Below are 6,999 nucleotides of genomic sequence, written 5' to 3' on the forward strand. Positions count from 1 at the left end.
AGTGCATCCACGGTTTCCAGTGAAGAAGTCCATTTGGTGCACTAATTAAGAACTCTTAAATTTCTTTCGCAGTGAAATATAAAACTTAACCAACAAACTGTTGAACCTTAAAAACTGCACAAGCTAGCTAGTCGACTAAACATGATGTCTATTGACTACTATCGTTCTCTTGAGTCCTTTTGGTATCATGTGCACATAATTGTATGTGAGAGTTTGAGAAGAATTTCATAAAGTCATTTGAATTTGAGACATAACTTCACCAGTTTTATGTATTCATTTAGTGGGTGTAAAGGAGTGTTTTAGTTATCCCTTACAAATATGATAGGAGAGGAGATTGGATTTAGAAATGGGAAAGACCGAGTTCGTTGTTTGAGCGAACTGCATACGTATCTATCTTTCGATTCTGGGGGGAGAGAAGAATCAGGTCTGACGTAGTTCATGTAGGGGGTATTTATAGCTGCGGAGTATAAGGATCCACTCAACACGTGTACTGACAAACATAGATGTATGGTTGAGATTGAGGAGTGTTTGAATGGTGTTAGTAGGAATTTTGTAATGATGGGGAGTGGTTACAGTGGTTCGTAATTTGCGAGAATGGCTTGTGTAAGTATGTCTCCAATAATTATTGCATCTAAAAGATGGATGATGTCATGAGATGAAACGTTCTGTGTGAGCTCGTTAGTGCGACCTATGTTCTTCTGGACCAAACTGGTAGGACGAACATCTTGGATCGGGTGATGATGTCTTTGCTTGTAGTACGAGTTGAAGTGGTCCACCTACATAAGGTGAGCTGCTCATGAAGCGAACTTGGAGGACGAGGATGCGAGGTTGGCGAAATATTTATGCTTGTGCTAGACGCATGCCTGATCTTCATTAGATGTGAATATTAGTCACTCACCATCTCAGTAGCTCACCATCTCATAAAGAAATATCCACCGTTCTGGAGAGATCGTTCCTTGTAGAAGCGACGAATTGGTGCTGAAATGTAGCAGGCACATGATGGACACATGGGAGAATCTGAGCAGTTGAAGAGGAAAACGTGCTGCCGTTTTTTTCAGGATTTTGATAGGACAGGTCTTTGGTAGACGTGTGGGCTAGGGTTAAGGTGTAATCATGACTTGCATCGGGAAACGAAGGGTCGGTTACACAAAACCAACGTTGGCAATCTGAAGAGCCATTTCTTGCTTCTCTTTCCATAAAAACTTACTACATTGAAAGCTTTCAGGTTAGTTTTCTACCATTGTTGTTCTTCAACTCTCTACTTTGTTCTTGCTTTATGTTGTTGAGTTCTTAGGTCGTCTGTCTTGTTGATTGTTGTGGTAGTTGTGAGTTGTAAGAGAAAGATGTCTGATTTAAATGACACGCAATCTAATGAGATTCGCAAAGTTTCTCTGGGTTGGGATGATGTGGAGGAAGAGAAGGAGGAGTTAGTTGGGTGTGAGAGTGAAAATGGTGATGAGGATAAGGTTAGGGGTGGAGAAGATGATGCACGATCTGATTTTGTGGTTGCTGTAACTAGCACTTTAGGTCGCGATGAGAGATCGTCGTTTAGCGGGCTACCTCCTAGGATTGTAGACAAACGTGCGTTAAGGGCGTTCAACGATCTGAGAAAGACTTACGGGATAAACGTAAGCGATCTGGAGATCCACGAACCAGGACAGAACATACATGTCTTTAGTGATAAGTACGAACCACCGAACTACAGGGTTATAGTCTGTGAGGGGCAGCTGAGGGCTGGTATGAGGATATCGTTCTTGAAGCTGGCCAGTGCATTTTTGAATTTTTGTGGCAAAGCGCCCTGTCAGTTCGTGGGTAACACTTGACGGTTGCTTAAGCTGTTCGACTTGTTGAACGCGAGTGGTGAATATTAGATAGAGGTTGCTGACATTATTGAGCACTACTCAGTAAAGCGATCTCATCTCTTAACTTTAGCTTGCAAACACGAGCAAGAAAATCAAGCGTTCTGGACGGTGTGAGCAATGAGGCTTGGGAAAAGAGGCTATTGCTATTAGTTGGGAACTTTTGTGTTAGAGGGTTTAGTGTGTAGACTAGGATGTGTGACTTTTCTAGTGGGTACCAGTGTATTGTTTTATTGTTCTGATGTTATGTCTGTTGATTTTGTATTTGAACTGTTTCTTTGTTATTTTTGCAGAGCTCGCGATAAAGAAGCAAACTGATCGGAAGGTGATCGAGAAGTTTGCGAGGCTAACTCGAGCTCAAAAACAGGCAAAACTGCATGAGGTTGCACACTTCTTTGTGGAACGAGGAGGTCATGCGGTTAAGGAGAAGAGGAGGAATCAGAAGAAAAGGGCTCGGGGTCTGGTTATCTGTGAAACATCTAGTGAATCAGTGATGGAGAAGCGTAAGAGCGACCTAGTGACAAGGGAAGACATGAGCCAAAGTCGCGCTGGTCCTAAGTGACCCACCGAAGGTGCTGGTGCCTCAGGGGCAGGAGTTGAGAGGGGTCATGAGAGCGTACCCTTCGATCTGGACGATATCTCCTTTGATATGCATGAGCGAAGTCGCTTGCTGAAGAGGAAGGGTGATGAACCTGAGCCAAGGTCGCGAGGGTAGCTGAAACTGCGCTTGGGGGTGGCTCGGGACCTGGTGGTGAAGGGCGAACTAGGGGAAAGGCGCTTCGTAGCTCTAGGTCTAGGTCGCAGATCGACTTTAGTGTTCTGGGTGAAGGGACCACTGAGGTCGTGTCGACCAAGGCTGTGGTAGATACTTCTGGTAAGATGAAGGGGAAGGCTATTGTTAGGGAGATTGGGAAGGGTCACTCCGGTACTGGGAAGGATGAGCTGGAGCGCAACTTGGTGTACATAGACAAGGTGTCTGGCAAGAAACATTTTGTTAAGAGGTCAGATTGTAGCTACAAATCTGCGCCTATAACTGCCTGTTTACTGGAGGGGATGGCGCTGGATGGTGATAGGAAGGATTTGGATTCCAAGGAGCTGGAGTCGAACTTGAGGGCAATGGATAAGGCGTGCTGCTTAGTAAGTACTTCTTTTGTTACGATTTATTTTTCCTTGTTCTGCTTCATGTTATTGCTTGGTACTGATGCTATGTAATGCGCTTACTGGTGCAGTTCATTGCTGGGTACCAAAAGTTGAAAACAGCTGTGCAGATCACTGAGATGGAGAAGGCTGATGTCGAGTCCTTGAAGGACAAGCTATCGTCTTTTCGAGAAGTGCAACAGTCTAAGAAGAAGGAACTGGACGCTCTGAGAGTGCAGCTCACTTCGGTGACTTTGGAGAAGATGGTAGTTGTCAACAAGGTGGTCGACTTGGAGAACGAGGTGGACGACCTGAAGAGAAAGTTGACCACAACGAATGACTTTGCTGAAAAGTGCAAAAAGGTTACGCTGCAGGCAAAGGAGGCTTATGATGACATTCGTTCTGAGGTGGAGCAGCTAGAGAAAAAATATGAGGAGCTGCAAGAGGGACATGAACATGGGGCTCTGGGTGGTTGTAGGAGCGACACACTCGAAGATGCTAGTAATGTTCCTGAGGTCGTGTCTCCTTCCACCGCTGGTGCATCGCCTGACCTGCCTCAGGCTGCGGGCGATCTGGACATGGCCCTCACTGATTTAGCTATGGCGACCTCCGTAGAACCTGGCTCCTCTTAAGTGTTGGATGCGCTCATCACTGAAAGCTTTGATCATGTTGTTTAGAAAATTTTGTGTAAGTTTGTGTTTTTGTGTGGCCATTGGCCTAAAGTAATAGAGTTGGTTTCCTGGGGTAACCTGGGCAGTTCGCCTTTCTTTTTTGGTTTTCAAAATACTGAACGAACTGGCTTCCCGTATTGTTTTGGGAAGCTCATAGAGTGATGAATGGTAGCTAGCCGAGCTAGATTTCCTGAGTAGACTCAGCAGCTCAGCTAGCAGACGAACTGGGGTCTGAGTTTGGTCGGGCAGTTCGTCCTTTTGCTTTTATGAAATGCTTATTTTTGCTTCTCCATTTTGTTTAGCTCCTTGATGGTTTGAATGTGCGATTCTTGATATTGTTGTAATTATCTGGCTGTGTATGCGACCTTTGGTAAGAGCGGGTAAGGCTAAGTAATCTGTGAGCCTGATTGAGCGTTCCGCTCTTTATTCGTCCTTAGCGTTGTAGGTCGTGAATAGCGAGGAGTAGTGAGTCTATACGAACTGAGGAGACCTTAGTACGTATGAATCGTCCTGCATTTTAGAGCTGAGGGTACCTCCACATGTGACACGTGTAGGAATATGAACGGTTGGAGATATAAAATGATGGATGCCAGGTGGCCTGACGTTTGACGTCTCGATGTAATTATGATGCGTCTTGGGAAGGTACGTTACTTGAATATAAAAGAACTGTTACAACCAGTTGAAGGGTATTTGCTCTACTGTTGCTTGACGCTGCTGCTCCAAATTCTTGTGCAAATTTGTTGATCATCTCAGGTGAGTGCCCTTCATTGTTTTGTTCTTCGTTTGAACAAGAAAGCTTTGCTTTTGTGCTAGTTCGCTGAACATTGGTTTGTTTGTAGAATATATTATGGCCAGGCATCGTGTAGATGCTGCTGATGATTGGGGGGGGGGGGGTGTAAAGGAAACATCTCCCCTTATGATGGAAAAGATTGAGTTCATAAACCGTCGCCGGTGTGACCGTGGAAAACACAAGGCTGTTGCTTCTGGTTCAAAGGACACCGAACGTGCCAAGGTGGAAGGGCGCTATACCTCTAGTTTGCGCGAGCAACCTTGAGGTATAGTGTTCTAGTCTCCCAGTCGTGGAAAGGGTAATGACCTGAACCGGGAGGAACCTGGCGACCTGGGACAAGGTCACAATGTTGCTGGTGACAGCTCGTCATAGTGTGTTGGTGATGTGGGGAGCGACTTCTCTTCTACGTTGGGAAGATGGGGAAGAAGCGTATGGTCAAACGCTCTAACTGTAGCTTCCATTCGACCTTTATAGCGACCTACCTTCTGGAAGGGATAGTGTTGGACGGTGATAAGGCGGAGCTTGAAGGTGAAACTCTGGAGACGACGCTAAAGACCACGGACTTGGCATGCTGTTTGGTGAGCTCTTTATTTGTACTGGTTTCTTGATGTTTGATTGGTGAATGTTAACATTGGTGTTTTCTTTGTAGTTCCTTGCTGGGTACGATAAGCTGAAGCAAACTGTTCAACGTACTGATAATGCTGAAAGTGACAAGGCTGAGTTGCTAAGGATGCGTACTACCTGGGAGGTTGATAAGAAGAAGCTGAAGGCATTGATGAAAAAGCATCAGGACGCTTTGGGTGAGAAAGCGGTTCTGGTTAGTTTGATGATCGACCTACGTGAAAAGCTTGCTTCTGTGACTGAATACGCCAAGTATTGTCAAGGTGTAGCACGAAAAGCGCAGAGAGTGTATGATCGAGTTTGTGAAGAACATGCCTTGCTGGAGGAGATGTACTTTGAGCTAAAGGAGGAGCAAGATCGTGAGGCTAGGGGTACCGCTGCACTTGTCGTACTGCGATATGCGAGTAATGCTCCTTCCACCAGTGCTGCTCCTACTGATAAACACGTTGTTGCTGATTCTTGACTATGATTGCTGGGCTTGTCTTTTTGTGAGTACTTTGTGAAAGATTCTAAATATTTTGTCTGTTCTCATCTTAGTACAAGAGTAAAAACAATAGAACTGGTATCCTAGGCTTGCCTGGGCAGTTCGCCTTTTTGGTACAGATACAGAACGAACTGGTTTCCACGTAAGTGGCAGTTCAATATTTGCAAAAGTTGTAGGAATACCGATCTGGATTTTCTGGGTAGTCCCAGCAGATCGGTGGATTCGTGAACTGGTTTCTTGAGTTTATTCAGGCAGTTCCATTGATGGAGGTTTATGGAATGCATGTTGTTTTCTTATGCTTAAGTGCTTGTACTTATTGTTTTGTTCACAATAAATAAGGCATATAGTGGCTGAGAAGCCCGAGAATTAGCTTAGGGAAGAGCGTTGCTCGTAGAGAGCGTTCTCATTTAGTCAACCCTAGATTTGTAGGTTGCCCACTAGTAAGAATTGTATAGGCTGTGGAGCCTGGTAGCTCGAGTGAGCGTGCTAACTTAGGAAAGCGTGTGGCTCGCTGAGAGTGTGGTAGCTTAAGAAAACGTGTTGCTCACGGAGAGCGTATTAGCTTAAGAAAGCGTGTTGCTCACGGAGAGCGTTCTCACTGAGTTGATCCTAGAGTTATGGGTCCTCAACTAGTGAGAATTAGAGAGGCTATGAAGCCTATGAGCTCAAGAGAGCGTGTTAGCTTAAGAAAGCGTGTTGCTCACGGAGAGTGTTCTCACTGAGTTGATCCTAGAGTTATAGTTCCTCAACTAGTGAGAATTGGAGAGGCTATGAAGCTTATGAGCTCAAGAGAGCATGTTATCTTAAGAAAGCGTAGTGCTCGCTGAGAGCGTTCTCACTGAGTTGATCCTAGAGTTATAGGTACTCAACTAGTGAGAATTGGAGAGGCTATAGAGCCTATGAGCTTAAGAGAGCGTGTTGCTCGCGAAGAGCATATTAGCTTAAGAAAGCATAGTGCTCGCTGAGAGCGTTCTCACTGAGTTGATTTTAGAGTTATAAGTCCTCAACTAGTGAGAATTGGAGAGGCTATGGAGTCTATGAGCTCAATAGAGCGTGCTGTTCGCGAAAAGCGTGTTAGTTTAAGAAAGTGTAGTGCTCGCTGAGAGCGTTCTCACTGAGTTGATCCTAGAGTTATAGGTCCTCAACTAGTGAGAATTAGGCTTAGTCCAATGGCTCCCTATCCCCTTAAAAGTAAAGCTAAAGTCAACAAATTTTACTCTCTATCCTCATTTTACTCTGTATATATACAAAGGATTTTACTCTCTATTCTCATTTTACTCTCTATATATTAATGATAGAGAGTAAAATCTGTTGACTTTAGCTCTACTTTTAAGAGGAAATTAATGATAGAGAGTAAAATTTGTTGACTTTAGCTCTACTTTTAAGGGGATAGGGAGCCATTGGACACAACCTTAGAGAGGCTATGGAGCCAATGAG

Source organism: Coptis chinensis, chromosome 8, assembly GCF_015680905.1.
Source record: "Coptis chinensis isolate HL-2020 chromosome 8, ASM1568090v1, whole genome shotgun sequence".
Taxonomy (NCBI): Eukaryota; Viridiplantae; Streptophyta; class Magnoliopsida; order Ranunculales; family Ranunculaceae; genus Coptis; species Coptis chinensis.